The following is a 19,499-nucleotide window of genomic DNA, read 5'->3' on the forward strand; positions in this document are numbered from 1 at the left end:
CTGATGTGGTGAACTATCCTGTTTTCCCAGGGTCTTTCCGGTGCACAGACATGTGATGGCTAGTCAGTGGAAAGCGGCCCCTCTACCGTGCCGAGAGCACTGTCGGGAAAGATCGTAGCTCTTTCTCAAGCTTCTCAGGGGCCTCTTAAGTAAACCGTTTTCAAAGTGCTTCCATTTTAAAAATAGAAAAAGCGTCTGACTTTCTGTTTGCTGTGCTTCCTCTTCATGTACTGAGCATCCTCCCATCGGGCAAGTTGCGTGTGTTTACATCATCCCCAGTCAGAGGCATTTGAGAGCTGGCATCTGAAGACAGCGCGATGTGTAGAGGGAGTGGTTTCAGAGCCCGACCTTGGGCTGGGCAAGGGTCTGCTGCTTAAGTTGTGTGACCTTACAGAAGTTACGTCAACTTTCTGGGCGATATATATATATATATATATATGTATATATATATATGTTAATTAAAAAAGAAAACCCTATAAACCACAGAGAATAATTGTGAGGCCCAATGAGCTCTCTACAAATGCCTCATTAATCTTTATAACTTAATGCAAGTGTTAACTGTAACTTCAGTGTTTGGCCTGAACTTGTGTGACAAAGAATAGGTTGAGCCTTTTCAGCTTCCAGGTTTGACATGAGGTGACACCCCACATTCTGCAGAGCACCCACTTCCATGCTCTGTCCCTTATGTCCCTTTTCCATATGGAACCCTGAAGGTTCTCCAGATTGCGCACCTCTCAGCTGTTTTGCATGTTGGAAATTGAAGTGATATTTATTTGCGGTGAAGGTTCTAAACCACTCCCGTGGCCATCAATCTGCAGCAAAGACACAGCGTCAGAGAAGGGACCAGACTGTATTGAAGCAAAGCCACTATAAAGCCATGGAAATGCTCCTGAGGCGGAAAGGACCAGGATACACACAGCCGCTTTTGAACCGTGGAGAAGATGGGGCTGTCATTCTAGCAAGGAATCACCCCCAACAGATGCCAGTGAGGCCGCTTCCACAATCAAATCTCAATTGATAGCATTTTCCTTCCTGGCTGAGAGCCGCTCGGTGCCTGGCACGGTGCTGACACAGGAAGATACTCCCTCTGTGGAAGCATCAGGAAGGTGAAAGGGAAGGAACTGTTAATCTGACAACACATGAGTATCGTATTGGGCAATGACAGCAGTTTACGCTCTGGAGCTTGGGAAGAGGGCATATGGAGGACCAGGATTCTCAGAGGATATCAAGGAATTTGGGGGTTCAAAGACAGGGCTTCAGCGCAGGGTGACATAGGCGAGGCTCCCCATCTGTCTTTATGAGGATTTTCTGCCGTCCTTGGGTATGTTCTTGTGTGTGTGAGCAGTAAACAGCAAGGCATGCATTGGTGTTGGTTGGCACATGGGATTTGGGTGGAGGGGCTTCCCAGTAAGGGCTCTGTAATTACCCAACCCAAGTGCTGGTTTCTCTTATACCTCCATATTGCTCTAAACACCGTTCTTGGTGCTTCGAGGCTTCCTGAGCTCTTACTGGGGGCGCTCCATTGACTCTGCACACCTGATGCAGAAAGAAGTGTTCCTCCAGGCTTTACTGATCCAGGATATGTGAGAACCGTGCCTGAGAATTGTTGCTCCCCTGCTCTGGTGGGGGGGGGGGGGGAAGCTGGACAGAGCCAGTCCATACAGACTCAGGGCACCTGAGGGGGAGGGGGAGGCTGGTCAGAGCCAGTCCATACAGACTCAGGGCACCTGAGGGGGGGAGGGGAGGCTGGTCAGAGCCAGTCCATACAGACTCAGGGCACCTGAGGCAGTGGGGGGGGGGGGGAGGCTGGTCAGAGCCAGTCTATACAGACTCAGGGCACCTCGGGGGTGGGGTGGGGTGGGGGACGGAGGGGGAGGCTGGTCAGAGCCAGTCCATACAGACTCAGGGCACCTGAGGGGGGGGAGGCTGGTCAGAGCCAGTCTATACAGACTCAGGGCACCTCGGGGGGATGGAGTGGGGGGGGGATGGAGGGAGAGGCTGGGCGAGGCTGGGCAGAGCCAATCCATACAGACTCAGGGCACCTACTTAAGGAGAGTGGAAACTTTCGGGGATCTAACAACCTCCTGCATGATATCCTAGCTTGAAGCCACTGAGTAGGACCTCCTTAAGTCAGGGGTGGCATTTAGTGTCATGTAAACCTTGACAAAAACAGTGACAGCTGATTATTAGGGGAAAGGGCAGCTTGTCTTGCCTATCAATTCTCCATCCTCAACCCGTCCAGTTGATCCAACGTGTAGCATGTTACCCGTGTCTGAGTGGTACCCACACCCCATCAGGTGCTGGTCACTTAGGGTTTGAGGATACGGGAAGGGAACAGATGTCACCAGTGCCTCTGAAGTTCAGAGGAAAACTCATCACCGTGATCAGGAAAAGGAGTGGCTCAAACATAGCTCAGACCACTTTCTCCACATGTCGTCTTCTTCTTCTTCTTCTTCTTCTTCTTCTTCTTCTTCTTCTTCTTCTTCTTCTTCTTCTTCTTTCTTTCTTTTTTTTTTTTTATGCAAGGTTGTGGAGCCTACCTGGCTTGCCCTACAGACTTCAGAGCATGAACTCTCCAGTGGTAAAGGCTTCCAGCATTGCCTGGGGAGTGTGGGGGTTGTACGTTTTAGTTGCATAGGTATTTGACCACCCTCACAGCTGACGGAGCCCACTCACTGATTAGTTTGAATCATAGTCCTCTACCACTCTCCCTGCCGTGCTACCCTGGGCAAGTCATTCCATCTCAGCTCAGCCTCAGTCTCACCATGTGACTCATGGAGATAAAAGCCCCGTGGGGAGAAAGGACTGACAGGGGAGAGAGTCCATGTACTTGACGGTTTGTAAGTCCTTAGAGAGTAGTAGCTGTGATTGTCGTAAGATGCGGAATGGCTCTGAGGTGAGATGGGGGGCACCAGGTCTCCTGCGATGAGCTGTGCAAGCAATCCTCACACCAAGAGGAGGCCAGCAGCCCCGATTCCCCACCCAGCTGTGCAGCCTCTATGCTACCTGCCCATCCCTCTTCCACGCACATCTGGCTGTCAAAATCTGGCCTCTTCCCTCAGCACCCGCACCTCCCACCATCCGAGAATAGAAACCGTACATCTAGAGTTGTCTTGACTTGAGGATTAGGTTCATGACCGTGGGTGATCAGTTGGCACCATTTTCTGTCTCACCTAATTTTATATATTCTAGAATCTTCTAAGGCCCATTTGGTGTGCTGGATTGCCTGAGCAGACACAGGTATGTTCCCTGTGCCACCACAGTACATGGGGCTGGTTTGGATGTCATGTACCCTGACCAAGCGGTGCCTGGTAAAGTACTGATGTTCCTGGTTTCTTTCACCTGTTTGATTCCTGCATCACCTTCCGTGGCTCAGCATCTTGACGCTAAAGCACTTGAGACATGACATGGACACACAAATAGATAGGAAAATAGACCGATAATTAGATAAATAAAAAGAGCAGACAGAATTTCAGTAGAGTCTGGGGATGTGGAGGGAATTGCAGTAACAATGCCGAGTGGCCATCCACTGCTGCTTGCAGCCATGGGCCCTGGTTCGTCTACTCATTATTTGATCTGCAGAGTCCCCATGTGTGGAGAGTTACTCTGCTGAGCATAGTGTGTGACACATGGGGAGGAAGACCTTGCTCTGCCCTTAATCAAAGGAAGCACATGTCAATTCTGCATTCGGACACATGCCCCAGTGACAATGGTTTGTTCCAGGTTTTGTCTCGGAGCTATGTAAGTACTGGCTCTCGGACACTAGGAAGACCTGTTGCCATCATCACAAGGAGCTTAAAGACAAGAGGCCTTGGCGTATGTCTGGACAAGTCTCTTGAGGGTTCAGCTCTTTCTTTCTTTCTTTCTTTCTTTCTTTCTTTCTTTCTTTTAAGATTTATTTATTTATTATTTATACAGTGCTCTGCGTGCATGGCAGCACACCAGAAGAGGGCGCCAGATCTCATTACAGATAGCTGTGAGCCACCATGTGGGTGCTGGGAATTGAACTCAGAACCTCTGAAAGAGCAGACGGTGCTCTTAACCTCTGAGCCATCTCTCCAGCCCCCGCTCTTTCATTTACTAAACCTGAGACCACAAAACCTCAGGGCCCTCAGAATGTTTAGCCGTGAAAGGAGGCGACTGGTATAGCAAACCAGATCTAGAATCCTATTAATTCATAAACGTCGCTAATTGGAGCATCAGGGCAGGCCCTGGAGAGAAGGCTGTGGGAGTAAAGTGAATGCTAGGCAAGCATGAGAACCCGAGTTTGGGTCCTCGTCACCCATGTAAAAAGCCACAGGTGGCAGTGTGCACCTGTGACCTCTGTGCTAGAGCCAAGCAGACCCTTAGAACTCACTGGACTGCCAGCTTGGTCAACCAGTGAGCACCAGGTTCAGTGAGAGACCCTGTCTCAAAAGCTAAGGTAGAGATGCCCTTGCCTCAGCCCGCTCTGTTCTCCTCACCCCTCAGAAGTCCCCATCTTTCCTCCCAATGGCGTGGGCTGTGCCTCTCCCCTGAGCACTGTGGGAACCATAATATGCCAGAGTTGGGCCCTTCCCCACAGTTCTGGGGTTCTGATCAGCAGCAACTGAGCGAGCACCAGGTCCTGCACATTTTCAGCTGTGGCCTTTTCTCTATCCACTGTCTTTCCACACATCTATAGAGTGCTGTTTTCCAAGGGAGTTTTGCACTTACCAGAAATACTAAGGAGAAGGAATTTGTTCATGGGATATTAAAGCTCAATAATATGATTTTACATCGTGAAATATAGTTCAGCGTCAAGAGACGATGACGTAAAAAGTGTGTGACGGCGTGTGAGCCTGTAAATCATAAGAGAGCCATCTCTCTCATCTTACAGCTGTGTTATGTCCATCACCCGATGCTAGACACACAACAAACTGGTGCCTAGGAACAAGAAACAGCTTTGTCAGAGCGGGCCGCTGCAGGCAGGTTTGCATAGCTTTCGAGCTAACTTTTGACAGTTCCTGGGTAGTGATATCTGTAGGTGAGTGACGCAGTGGTTGCTGTGGGGTGCCGATGGGTTTACGACATCACCCTTTATTCTTTCCAACGACCTTTCGATGCGAACATGAATTAACATGTTCCCATTTTATGGACGCAGCAGCTGCGGTCACACAGCTGGCAATCAGAAAGGGGACTGGTGTGCCTTAGAGGCTATTCCACAGTGCTACAGTGCTACATTTTCAGAATTTGTTAGTAATTCTGTGTGTGTGTGTGTGTGTGTGTGTGTGTGTGTGTGTGTGTGTGTGTGTGTTGAGTGTAGAGGCCAGGGATTGATGGCAGGTGTTTTCTTCTGTTACTTTCCACCTTATTTTATGAGACAGGGTCTCTTACTGAACCCAGGACTCACCAATTTGCCTAGCCTGGCTACCCAGCAAGCCCCAGGGATGTCCCTGTCTTCATCTCCCCAGAACCGGATGTGTGACACCACGTCCACGTTGTATGGGTGTTGGGGACTTGAACTTGGGTCTCCTCATGCTTGCGTGGGAAATATTTTACCAAGGCAGCAGACTCCCTAGCCCCATCAACTGTTATCTTAAATCATTTAAGTGCTCCCGTCTTCAGGCCTTTCCAAAGTGAAAATTCTCAGTAGACACACATATTTCTGCTCAAAGAAGCATTTTTTTTTTCCATCCACAATAGAAAGCTAAAACCCAATTTTTAAAAGTTTGGTAAAAGTTGATCCCTTCGGACAGTAACGTACTCAGTATATACCTTACTGCCAAGCACACTCGTGTGCAGTCCCCGGCACACACACCGTTACCTCCAGCGGGCACGCCGCCTAGATGTGCCGATGCGAGGCAGGGTGGTATTTTGGAACATGATGTGAAGTTTCCTGATTGGAAATGTTCTTGAACTAAAATATCTTTCGTGACAAGCTTTTTTGTGGTTTTAAAAAAAGATCAGCATCTCTCAGGTTACCCGATCTGCTAATTACTTCAAATTCAGATCAGGTATTTGCGGGTGAAATTAGCATGCAGTAACCCACTGGCGTTTGACAAGGGGCCCTGATGGAAGAAGACAGGGGTAGCTGTGAGTGCTGAGGAAGAAAAGGAGAGGTGGGCTTTCAGGGGTGGGATTTGTATCTCCTGGGCTAAATGGTGGCTTCACAGCTTAAGGCCTGATGATGTGAAGTCGGGGAGGTGGGTAAAGAGGGAAAACGAGCTACTTCCTTACGAAGCAAGCAGAGTCTTGGTGGGGGGTGGCTTTCATTCAAGGAGCTATGACGTGGGCTTAGTCACCCTTTCATCTCGTGTAGGACGATCTGTGAGAGCTGGTTATTTTCCAATTAACGAAGGCTAAGAGGTGCTTCCTGAATCAGAGGGCCTGGTTTGCCTATTTATAGCTGTCTAGCTGTACTTATCCGAGTCTCCTTGTCTATTTATACATGGTGCTCCACACCTGCCATTTGCCGGGGTCCTAGGATGACTAAGGTAGAATCCGAAGAAATCTCTTCCGGCAATGGGATGTGCCCCTCCCATGGCGTCCTGTTACGGGGGTCACTGTACACGTGGATGTCAAGAGTGCCCTGTCCCTTTCCACCCTCCTCACTCCATGCCAGCCTCTGTCCTTGAATGACAGAGACTGTAGTAGGGGTGCAGCCCTTTGTCCTACAAAGTACACAGTCGTCAGCTGAGTGTAAGCTCCGCCCAGGAGCTCTCTCCTCCCTTCTTCCCACACCAGCAAACCAGGGCAGACAGGAGATGCTTGTGAAGAACTGGGAGGTGGTTTGGACCATAGCAAGTTCTCAAGGATGGCTTCCTCAATAAAAGCAGACCCTACCCACAGTGTAGTGAGGTGTGTAGCCTTGTGGACATAGGATAGATTAAAAAATAGCGTGTAATGGGGCTGGTGAGCTGGTTAAGAGCACTTATGGCTCTTGCAGAAGACCCTGGCTTTATTCCTACCACTCACATGTAACTCCAGTCCCAGGGAATCCGAAGCCACCTTCTGATCTTTGAGGGCACTGGGCATGCATGTGGTGCACATGCGTACATGGGGACAAAACACTCATATGCATAAAAATACATCTTAACTAATGGTGGTGGTAACAGGGACTGGCAAGATGCCACAGTAGGTGAGAGCACTTGCCACCAAGCCTCACACTCTGATTCCTAGTGTCCACATGTGGAAAAAGATAACTGACTCTTTCAAGGTGTCCTTTGATTTACACATGTGTATTGTGCCATATGTGGGTCTCCATCACAATGCCCCCCCCAAATACCCAAATAAATGTAACATAAAAATAGCAGTCACACATCTTTGCCAAGGTTAGTTACCTCAGAAGAGAAGTATTGAGGCTGCCCAAGCCCTTACCAAGTCTAGGAAGCGTGGAGCGGGGCCTTGCAGACACGCCCATCGAGCATGAAGGATGTGTCACCGAGGAAGCCATGGCTTTGCCCTCTGTGGAGTAGTAGGAAACTCCACGCTGTCGCTCCAGGCACTCCAGGAAATGCTCATCCTACACGTTGTGGACAAAGTTTTGGCCTCTGAGCCTGATGTCCGGGAGAGTGGTCACGGTAAACTCTTGGGAACGGCACTCTGGTAAGTTCTTCATGAGCTGGTTTTTGAGATTTGTCTCTGAGGGGAAACATGCCCCAAGCTTAGTCTCTGGTGCTGTGGCTTTGAGCCTGCACTACATGTTAGTGGCTTCTACTGATCTAGTGTAAGGAGAAGGGTGTGTTGGTTCCCCACGCTTCCCTTCCACATGCGTGCATTTATTCATGCACTAATTAGCTACTGTGTGGCAGCCACTGGCTAAGCTAGGGCTGGTTACTTTTCCCATTGCTGTGACAACAAATGTGACAAAAGCTGCGTTAAGTAGGTGAGGGTTCCTCCATGGCTGGGGAGGTCACAGCAGCAGGAGCAAGAGGCAGATGGTCACATGGCATCTGGACCTCAGGAAGCAGAGAGTGGCGAAGGCCGGTCCTCGCTCCTCAAGTAGAGAAGCCCAGCCCACAGGACGGTGCCGTCCGCATTCAGGGTGGATCTTCCTGCCTCAGTCAGCCTAAACTAGAAAGTGTCCCCACAGATGCTCTTAGAAGTCTGTGTTCTAGGTGATTCTAGATTCTGTCAGGTTGACAATCAGTATTAACGATCACTGTAGGCTAGAAGCAAAGAGCGTCAAGTGCCTTTAAAACCCGCGTATGAATGAGGAAGCTCAGAGTGCACGGGGATTGCGACTCGTCTGTTCTGTGTTGTCCCAGGGCCTTTGACGTCATCTGTCTCTTGCATCTTGATTATCAAACAACAACAACAACAACAACAACAACAACAAATCAAAGCAAAACAGTAGGGTATTAGAGACTCACATACAGTGTTCAGCACTACCTGACAAATACCATGTCTGAAGATTTTAAGTTTGCAATTTGACTGTATGCTTACTGTATTACGTAGTTTAAACAAATACCTGCTTAAAATAAAATTTAAAAAAAAAAAGACATTTCCTGTATAGGTAAGGCACAGAGAGGCTAACATACCTCCCCAGTGTCACACAGTTCTATGGCTGTCATTTCTTTCACACAGCTGTCTCAAGGCTAGCATCCCTGCATGTGTTCATGACATGGTCTATATTTATGACAAGTGGGGCTAGCTTTGTTACCTTGTGGGGAGTCGCTTCCTAATGTTTTGGATACCAGTGCTAACTTAATTAACAATTTCATTGTCATTCCATGTAACAATATGAGATTTTTTTCTTTTTTTTGTTTTCTGGAGCTTGGGGAAGGATAAATGATGTTCTGCCTTGAAATACATTGATCATGTGATAGTGTGGGTGATTTAGAGGAAGATAGAGACCCTGACAACACCGCCCAGGCCCCTCAGTATGACCAGCCCTCTCACTGTTCCCCACAGAAAATAAACAACCTCAAGCTGAGTCCTCACTGTGCATATCTTACACGCTGGAATATTTGGATTTTTTTTTATAAGAACAAAGCTTTGGAGCTGGGGAGATGAGTCAGGTGGATAAAATGCCAGCCACATAACCATGAAGACAAGTATTCAATGCCAGAGTAGAATGCACACCTGTCACCCTGACACCAGGAAACAGAGGCAGGAGGATCCTGGGGCTCCAGACCAGGGCAGGAGGATCCTGGGGCTCCAGGCCAGGGCAGGAGGATCCTGGGGCTCACAGGCCAGGGCAGGAGGATCCTGGGGCTCCAGGCCAGGGCAGGAGGATCCTGGGGCTCACAGGCCAGGGCAGCAGGATCCTGGGGCTCACAGGCCAGGGCAGGAGGATCCTGGGGCTCCAGGCCAGGGCAGGAGGATCCTGGGGCTCACAGGCCAGGGCAGCAGGATCCTGGGGCTCACAGGCCAGGGCAGGAGGATCCTGGGGCTCCAGGCCAGGGCAGGAGGATCCTGGGGCTCACAGGCTAGGGCAAGAGGATCCCTGGGGCTCACAGGCCAGGGCAGGAGGATCCTGGGACTCACAGGCCAGGGCAGCAGGATCCCTGGGGCTCCAGGCCAGGGCAGCAGGATCCCTGGGGCTCACAGGCCAGGGCAGCAGGATCCCTGGGGCTCACAGGCCAGGGCAGCAGGATCCCTGGGGCTCACAGGCCAGGGCAGGAGGATCCTGGGGCTCACAGGCCAGGGCAGGAGGATCCTGGGGCTCACAGGCCAGGGCAGCAGGATCCCTGGGGCTCACAGGCCAGGGCAGCAGGATCCCTGGGGCTCCAGGCCAGGGCAGCGCAGCCTAAGCAGAGATGACCAAACTCATTAATAGACATGTCTCAACACAATACAGTGGGGAAGTGATCTGACCTCTGACCTCTGACCTCACACACATACATGTACACATACAAGCATGTACACATACACACACTCTTAGTTACGGGCTAGCTCTAAACCCCAGGCACACGATCTTGGCAAAAAAGATTTAAGATTATCCATAAAGTGGAGTGTGTGGAGAAGAAGGCAGACCCAAGGGGTCTGCATGGCCCCAGCCTTGGCTGTAGTCCATCTGCTAGCCCAAAGGATGGCTTCTAGAATGCCACAGCCACAGTCTTCCCCTTCCCAGATGCATCTACCTCCCAGGGCCCTGGGCTTCCTGTCCACTTTTCACTCCCATAACACTCCTGCTGGGCTGTTCCCTGGCGCCATCTCTCCAGCCCCTGGGGGAAGATGATAGAGAGGAGCCAGAATCTTCCATGGATCTGGCTGTTCCAGGGCCCTACTTATGACTCATAGACAGTAGGGGGTTCTGGCCTTGGGGAGGGAGCAGGAAACTTCTCTTTGTTTCTGCCTTTCTGCTTAGAAGAAACCACTTGGAGAACCTACTGTTCCAAGCAGCTGTCTCGGTGTCCAACCATTTCGAAAGAATAAATAAAATAAAATAAAACAAACAACAGAATATGCTAGAACGGTCCTAAAAGCAGCAAGAGCAGATATTTAAATATCTTCAGTACATCGCCTCTGACCGCCCCACCTGATTTCCCTGCCTTACCACCCAGTGACGATCAAGTGTAGTCTTTTGGCTTTTGTGATTTTTTTTTTCCCCTCTTCTGCAAAAGTTTCTCTCAGAAATGTCAGAAGGGAGAAGTATTACTGATTGCAGCCAGATCCACACCCTGTGCCTTGGTTCTGAGAGGCCCACGGCACTATTCGTTGTCATCAGTTCCGTGTTCCAGACCGCAGACCATGGGATGGAGTGTATACATGCCCTCGCCAGGCCCATTCCTTCTGACCTGGCTGAAAGGGCAGGGTGCTGAGGAAGAGACGGCAGTGCTGCCGGGAGGAACCGGACCTGTCCCTGGGTCCAGTGACTCACCGTGGTGGATGTCAAGTTTCTGCTGGCGTTGGGTAATTGCTGTCAGTGGATCGAGTGGGGAGTTGGTTCCCCTCACAGCTGACGAGGGGATAGCTCATCAAGCACTGCACAGGAGAATTTTGCCCGGTGTTTTCCATCCAAGCAGTGTCTGTTACTCAGTAGCCCTCACATCCTTCTGAAGATCTCCTCACACTTAAGCCACGGTTCCCTAAGAGCCAGGGTACCAACCAGCTCTTCCCCATGGACTCTCTGAATTTCTTTTCTCTCACTTTCTTTTCTTTTTTCTTTTTCTTTTCTTCCCAGTATAGAAACTTCTCATGCCTTCTCTTGAGTTGGCTTTGTCTGGCGCTAAACTTCCAGCTTGTGCCCGAGGAAGACATATTTCTTCTAACAGTGCAAGCCAGAGAAGTAAGCTCTCATGCATCACTAATGTGCCCAAAGAAAGACTTCCTGCCCAGACTGACCTCCCTCCCACAGTGCCAGAGGCAGGACCGTTATTACTTCCATATCTCAACATGTGTTTTCTGTCAGAGCTGACACAGTCAAGGCCATTTCTGTGCAGGACACACCCCATGGAGCACAGACACAATGGATTCTCTCCAGTCCCAATATGTTATACGCTCTCTCCCTCCCTCCCTCCCTCCCTCCCTCCCTCCCTCCCTCCCTCCCTTTCTCTCTCTCTCTCTCTCTCTCTCTCTCTCTCTCTCTCCTCCCTCCCTTCTTCCATCCCTCCCTCCCTCCTTTCTTTTTCTTTTCTTTTTCCTTCCTTCTTTCTTTCTTCTTTCTGTGACACAGTCTCAAGTAGCTCAGGCTGGTTTTGAACTTGCAGTGTAGCCAACGAGGACTTTAAACGTCTGATCTTCCTCCCTCTGTCTCCTGATTCCTGAGATTACAGGTATTTGTCATGGTGCCCAGTTTATGTCGGGCTGGTGGCCACACTCAGTGCTTCACTTGCTAGGCAAGTGCTCTACCAACCCAACTACATCGCAGCCCCACCAGCGCCATTTTCCTTCCCTGTTTAAAGAAACGCGCCAGAATACAGGGCTTGCAAGGGAGGCTTTGTTACAGGCCACCTTTCATGTATGAAGTAAAGCTCAGGTAAGGGAAGATTTTGTAGGTTTTGTACTATTCTTAGCCACAAGCAGAGCATGAGACATCTGAAATGATGGGTCGCCGATTGTCACTGAGAATGGTTGCTTTCTGCGACAAAGATTCTCCCCGGCCTTCTCGCTCAAAATCTTGGGTGGAGTCAGGTGCTACATCTCAGTCACAGGGTCTCAGTCACTGAGTCTTTACCTTGGAAGCCTGGGTCCCAGGAGGTGGGTGGTGCCGAGAGTAGGCTGGAGCTGCCTGCCAGATGAACAACTGATGGGTGGTCTCTAGCAGGCTCCATTTATAGGTACTGAGTCAGCTTGCCTGGGGGCGGGGGCCCTTTCTCTTGTCCCCCCTTTTTGTAACATAAGTAGGGTGCTATCTTGTGGAAGAGAGCCTTGGAATATGAGCTGTGGATTTTTTTGTTTTGTTTTGTTTTGTTTTTTGAGAACTAGACTTGGCCAAGAGAAAAGGGAGCAAGTTAATACTGCCTTAGAATTGGGGTCGGGAGGGGACTTCCGATGAATTGTGTGGTCCCCAGTCAAACAGAAGCACTTGCTTCGAATTGCTGGGCCACTTGACTGAGAAACGGGTTGGCCTTAGAAAACCCGTTTCCTGGGGTCAGATCAGCAAGTGCCATTAAGCTTGAATGATAATGCTGGCTTCCTACTCTAGACAGGGCCTCCTTGTCATCGTCGCCATTGGCACAGAACTGTGCTTCTGAGGGTACTTAAGAACGGAAGAGGCAGCCTATACGCAGATCCCACAGTCCAGAGTCCACAAGGGTGCACTGATACTTGCTGCTATGGAGAAAAGCCATGGAATTTAAGAGCTGGAAGAAACTTCATAGAGTAGGCCATGCCCGTTTCCCTGTGCAAATCAGCTAATGAAAATTATGGAGGCAAACCTTTGAGCCGATGCCCTATAATTACCAAGTGGGGTTTGAGGGGCCCAGCAAGGCCATAAAGCCTGTTACGAGCTGACGGACCCACTGAGTCTCCCTGGCTCCTTTGGTGGGTGAGTAGCTGCTCTCTTCCCCATAACAATTAGCAGCGTTCTTCTTGGGGCTCCCCTGAAAGATTGGCTTGAGACTTGGCTAGGAGGTCAAACATGTGCTTTGCAGATCTGCGGCCCTGAGCGAGACCCTTAGGACATGGGTAAAGCCATACGAGACGGTATGCATCTGTAACCCCAGGTCTCTGCAGCAGGATGGGGAGCAGAGACGGGAGAATCCCGTGGAGCTCATGGGCCAGACGCCCTGACATACTCAGGGTTGAGCAGGACAGGACCTGGTCCTCCAGATGGGTGAGAAGGGAAATGATGCTGGACATTGTCCTCTGACCTCTACAAAGACACTGTGGTGTGTGTATGCTCTCCCGTGTATGTTTACACAAGCGTGCACACATGCACCATGTACGCACAAAGGAGTCTTTTAAAGAAATCATTGCAGGATGAATCACAGTACAAACCTATGTGAACAAGAAGTGGGTTCCTCACCACCTCGCTCCAGTGATGGGAAAACAGGGTATGGCATTGAGCTGCAGCCTCTGGAAGCGCCTACCTGCCCTTCTGGAACTTTCCTCCTTCAGGAGCTACATCCTGAGAGTCAGGCCTCCCCGTGGAGAAGGTGTTTTCAGTCCTCTCCATACTCATGGATCTCCTTCTCTGACGTCATTCTTTGTCAGGACATCTTCCCTCCTCCTTCTGTCCGTCTGGTACATGTTTATGTGTCTTCCCCTAGAACCTGAGCGACACCCACTGCCCCACATCTGCCAGTGTGCCATGACATGCTAATGTCACTGAAGGTTGTTGGTTCTTAAACTGGTCTTCTAGCGGGACTTAGAACCTGGTGTGAACTAATTACCTAGTAAATACCTGTGGTTGGCTGAAGGGATGTGTAGATAGATGCTGCATGGAACTGTTTCTTTGGCTGACATTTCTGCAAAGATGGGAGATCAAAAAGAAAGGAGGCGTTTGCTGTGTCTACTACTAAGCTCCTCAGCACTTAGGGTGCTACTTAGCATACAGAGGAGGCTGCAATAAATGCTTGTTGATTGACTGACTGACTAACTGACTAATGAATGAATGAGTGAATGAATGAATGAATGAGGCATAATAGGACAACTCTTCTGTTTTACCTCCCTGGGGACTGATTGCCATTGTCTACTGGGCACTTCCCGCCATGGTGAGCTGGCATGTCTTTTTGGAGCTTAGGAGCTGTAAAAGAATGTGAGTTTTAAGTGTTAATATCAGGAGGAGGAAAAAAATCCTGTCTTAAATATGAGTTTATAACACTTAATTTTCTGCTCCTTTTTGTTCCCGGTTCGTCCTTCTCCATCAGGGTGTTTGGAAAGGGGTGGATGGTAGAGAGGAGGGGAGAGTGGTTTGATTTATTTACTTTTCATTTTTTCATACTCAGGGAGGCGAGAAGCTGCTGAGAGCTGTGGTGAGTGAAATAGCCCTGAGTTTTCACCAGTTCTGTTGATGGATAGCTCTTCTGCCGCTTCCCAGCGCAGTGGTCATCTTAGGATAAGGCCTGTGTTGGCGGTGAGCCCACCACCAGAGGGCAGAATTCAGAACCCATGCATTGTTTGATATTTTGGTCTCGCCTTAACAGCACTTTGCATACAGTGGGCATCTAATACATAACTGGTGGGTTTGAAATAAATGCCTGATAAGTTTCATCACGAAAATGGATGTAAGACTTCGAATCTTTTAAAAGCATATGCATGTGTGTGAGTGCTTGTGCATGTGTGCATGTGTGCATGCGTATGTGTGTGTGTGTGTTTATGTATGTATGTAGAGGGTGTGAGCATGTGTATATCTGTGTGAGTGTAAGTGCACATTGTGGGTTTGTGAGGCCGTGCAAATGTCACAGAGGGCGGAAGAGGGCATTAGGCATCCTCAGCTATCACTCTCGACCTGTCCTATTGAGGCAGCCTCTCCCTCTCCCTAGCCCTGGGGCTCATATCTCTGCTAAGCTGGAAGCCATCAAGCACCAGGAACCTTACCTCTGCCCTCCTGGGATGTAGGGATGTAGGGATGTCTGGTTTCCTACATGGATGCTGGGGCCTGAACTCTGGTCCTAGTGGTTGCTGGACTAGTACTTTTAAGCACTGAGCTGTCTCTCCAGCCCCATAACTTCAGATCTTTGAAGCTTCTTGTTGGGTGGATGAAGATGATGGTGCCCAGGAAAGCGACACTGAAACTCACCAGTCTCTGGTCAGGATCCGGACATGGATGTGTGCTCATCCTGTAGGATATTTGGACCTACAGTGAAGCTATGTCCTGCGATTGGATGCTTCCATGTATTTAGATCAGGGGTGCGTTTCGGGGCTTCCATTTGAGGTTCAAATAACATAAGTGGATAATGACTAAGAGATTTGTTCAAGAGACGTACTCCCCAGCTGAGTCCCGTTGAGTGCTTGCTTCCTTGATGCAGGACTCGGATCTGGGTGCTGGGAGGCCAAGTGATCATTGAAGAGTTGTGCCTTCAGGGTGCTGCCTGCTTCTGCCTGGTCTACGGTGCACCTTCTCCAGGGTAGAGTTTGGCATCTTCACCCAATCAGATTTAGATGACCTCACAGCATGTAAATCCTGTGTTTTCAAATCATTATCAACTCTCTCCATGTATTATAAAGAAACTGTAGGCCACATCTGAGTTTAAAGTAAAAGAATGGGGCCTGGAGAGATTGCTCAGCAGTTAAGAGCACCTGCTGCAGGACCTGGGTTGAGTTCCCAGCATTCACATGACATTTCATAGCCATTTGTAACTCCAGTTCCAGAGACTCTGATGCCCTCCCCTGGCCTCTGTGAGCATCACACTTATTACACTCATGGGGTGCACATACAGGTAAGATGGGGCATACACACACACACACACACACACACACACACACACACACACACACACACACACACGAGAGCCATGAATATAGCCTGTAGGCAAGGCCTGCTGGGAATGGCTCAGGAATAAGAGCGCTTACTCTACTTGACACCCTACCCCACATAGTCTTATTGCTCAGGAAGTTGAGACTTTTTTCCCCCTCTTAAAAGAGTAAAATCTCTGCAACAAGCACAGCTCTGTTTAACTTAATACAATAAAAAGGAAAGCAACCGAGGGTGGCTGGAGCGATGGGATAATTACAAATGTCGACTCATAGGTAGAGAAGTGACAGCTTTACTGAAAACAACGTTTTGTCAGTCTCTTGGCCTTACACAGACACTAAAGGGGAGGTAGTGGCTCTCTGGGTCGCGTTAGCTTCCATAAGTGGCAGTGAAGAGGGCTGAAAGGAACCCAGATGAGCCCTAATCCTGCCTGAGCTACTGTTTAGCCTAAATGGAAGTTTAGTCATCCATGTCTCCTTTCAGTGAAAACCTTGAATCTTTAAATAAGTCACATGAAGTTTAAAAATATAAGCAAGAGCCTTTTTTTTTTTTTTTTGTATATTTTGGTCTAGGAGACAGATTTGACTCTAATTTGAAATTGTGTTTCATTAGGGATGCTTTCTTTTGGGTCTGGGTTTAAACGAGGCTGTTAGACATAATTCTGTTAGCGTGGGGAGGGGTGAAGGAGGTCACAGAACGTGAACCGAACTGATGAGACGGTCTTGTTTGTATGCACACATTATCTGCATGTGTGCATCTGTGTGCAGACGACGGCTCTGCGGTAATTCCTTTTAAATTGCATGCCCCCATCTTTGAGAATGGCAACGGATGTAGAGCCTTGCGAGGTCAGAGAAGACCAAGTAGATAGAGCCGGCCAGTGCTCACCATGTGACCTGCTCCTGGTTTCATTTTGCTTTTAAGAAACATGAAGTAACTCGTCAAGCGTGAGTTACTGTTAGGAAGAGCTGCACCGTTGGGTTGCGTGTGGCTTTCAGAAGCTAAGTCCAAGTGGTACAAAATTAAGAGTTAAATTGTGGGGCTGAAAAGAATGGCTCAGCGGTTAAGAGCACTGACTGCTCTTCCAGAGGTCCCGGGTTCAATTCCCAGCACCAATGTGGCAGCTCACAACTGTCTGTAACTCCAGTTCCAGGGGATCCAACACCATCACCCAGACATACATGGAGGCACAACACAGATGCACATAAAATAAATAAATCTAAAATAAGGACCAAAAAAGTTCAATTGGATGAGAAGTTTAGCCCCGATTCTTCATGTGTAAAGGGTCTTTACTGTGTAGAATTTTTTTTGCCTCTCCGTGTACCTGTGTGTTCAGATGCATGTGCACATGTGTGCATGTGAAGGCCAGAGGCCTATCTCAGGTCTTCTGCCTCAGGAGCCATCAACCGTGTTGAAGCAGGGTCTCCCATGTGGCCTGGGACTTGCTGGCCAGTGAGTCCCGAGATCTTCTTGTCTCTGCCCCCCAGTGCTGGGCTACAAGTGCACGCCACCACACATGGTTTTTGTGAGGGTCCTGGGGATGCTACTCATGCCCTCAGGATTATGTGGCAAGCAATTTGCTGACTGATCTACCTATCTCCCTAGCCTCTCTCTCTCTCTCTCTCTCTCTCTCTCTCTCTCTCTCTCTCTCTGTGTGTGTGTGTGTGTGTGTGTGTGTGTGAGAGAGAGAGAGAGAGAGAGAGAGAGAGAGAGAGAGAGAGAGAGAGAGAGAGATACTTTTTCAAACTTCAAAAGAAAAAATACTAGTTGGAAAGAATTGCTCTTGGTTCTTGTCAGCCATTTCTCTGGCTAGTGATGGTGGAGCCAAGTGCTTGGCATCTCACCAGAATTCTTGACTCCTATGCCAGGTCCTGCTTTTAGACAATTAAGAAAATAGAGATGCCATGATGCAGTGTGAAGTGTAACGAGTACGAAAGAGAAGTGGACATTCTCGTCCAGCGATACGGCGGGCGGCCTTCCTACGCCAGCGCTTGGCAAACCGCTCTCAAGCCTGTCTCCGCGGGGGGCATCTTGTTCTTTGTCATTTCCGACAGCGAGGAAGAGGTAGCCATTCTTCACCAGTGGCTCCCCTTTTGTTGTAGCTGCCTGGAAGATCCTGGCTGCTGTCCCCGTGGGATCTCAACCATTATATTAATCATCACGAGTTGAGCACAGTTGCTTCCTCCCCTCACCAGCGCTGATTAATGGCACGTCTGTCCTTTCTTGTAAGTTCCTTCAAATCCTCTCCAGGGATCCAATAAGAAAGGCAGTGGATGAATAAGAAAGGAGATGATTTAGGGCGAAAGGCATGTTAGCAGTGGGCTTAGCTTCCTCTTTGGTAGTAGTGATGGGACTCTTTTGATGAGAAGCTTGTCTGGTAGGGTATCTGCAGGAGTGGGACAAGTCTTGGGAGTCTGGCCTTAAGGATGCAGTTGCCATGGAGACGAAGGAATAAGAGGACCATTGGTGGAATTGCTAAGCACAGACGGGTTATAGAACCCCGCTCACATGCCCCACAGGTCTCTGTTACAGGAACCATCATGGTCAGCCAACGGTTGTTAAATCTGTCAGGGAGGACAGTGGCATAGTCATCTCTTCTGTAGGAGACAGCGTGAGGATGGCAGTTGACTGGATGAAGGCCCTAACCTCGAGGTACACTTAGCCCTGAAAGTCACACCCCAGTGGGGGACCCAGAGCCAACTTCTACTCAGTGCTAGAAGCATAAAGGGGTATAACTCAAGCTTCCTGGGGAGCCCCAGCAGGTTTGGAGGGGAGCCTTTGTCATGGGCCTGTCTGTGCGTGGGAGCTGCTCTCAGTCACTTGCTCTGTGTAGAGGTAGTGAGTGTCCTGCCTTTCAAAACAGGTCACATGAAATCAGTCACCTGAGTAGGTTTTTGTCCATATATGAGATCATTTAAGCCTCCTTCCCTCTAGGAATTGTCAGGTCACAGATCCCATTATTATTTTAAATTAACTTCTGAGCTGCTGTGTGTAAAGGGCCTCTTAAAAAATACTGAACAATTGGTCAGGCTGTTATCTGCTTCTCTTCCTGACCAGAAGGATTTGGCCATGACCTTGCAGGAGTGCTATTAACATCAAGAGTTCCCACCCTGCCCTGTTTGTGTTATTCTTCATCTGGGGAGTAAGGGGTGAATTTAATTGGCTTTTCTGTGTGTGTGTGTGTGTGTGTGTGTGTGTGTGTGTGTGTGTGTGTGTGTGTGTGTGTGTTTAAGCCGTGTGGAGGTGTGTGTTTCTGTATGTACGGGTGCGTGGAAGTCAGAAGTCTGTTTTCCATGCCTTGGTTAGCCTCTTCCTTATATTTGAGATTGAGTCTCTCAGTGAACCTGGAATTTACCAATTTGGATAGCCTGGCCAGCAGTCAAGCCACAGGGAGGCCGCTGTTCCCGAGGCGCTCAGCACTGGTATTGCAGGCATTCATCAAGATCCTTGCTTTTTTATGAAGGTGCTGAGAGTTTGAACTCAGCTCCTTAAGCTTGTGCATCAAGCACTTTTACCCACTGAGCCATCTCCTCAGCTTCTCTTGTTAATGTTTGATATGGGTACACCTGCTGGTCTGCTGTGCTTCACGCCTTGGGTGTGTCTCCGAGCACCAGAAGAGCCTTCTTCTCAGTGACAGGTGATAGCGCGACCCGGTGCTGTCTCGGTAGTCTCGTGGACCGTTCAATATGTGGGGAAACAGAATGTTTAGCCAAGTGCTCAGTTTAAAGATACCTCA

The 19,499-nt window shown here is 49.2% G+C and overlaps 1 protein-coding gene and 1 long non-coding RNA gene across 4 annotated transcripts in view; both read left to right on the plus strand.

Annotated features, from left to right (window-relative positions):
• RORA (RAR related orphan receptor A) overlaps nucleotides 1–19,499 on the plus strand; it is a 764,431-nt gene that overhangs the window by 65,513 nt on the left and 679,419 nt on the right. The window lies entirely within an intron of this gene.
• LOC311597124 overlaps nucleotides 15,948–19,499 on the plus strand; it is a 58,467-nt gene continuing 54,915 nt past the window's right edge. The window contains exon 1 of the long non-coding RNA XR_014779104.1: nucleotides 15,948–18,415. This is a non-coding gene — a long non-coding RNA (uncharacterized lncRNA). The remainder of the gene's footprint in view (nucleotides 18,416–19,499) is intronic.

Source organism: Acomys minous (assembly GCF_964271855.1).
Source record: "Acomys minous genome assembly, chromosome: 5".
Classification (NCBI taxonomy): Eukaryota; Metazoa; Chordata; class Mammalia; order Rodentia; family Muridae; genus Acomys; species Acomys minous.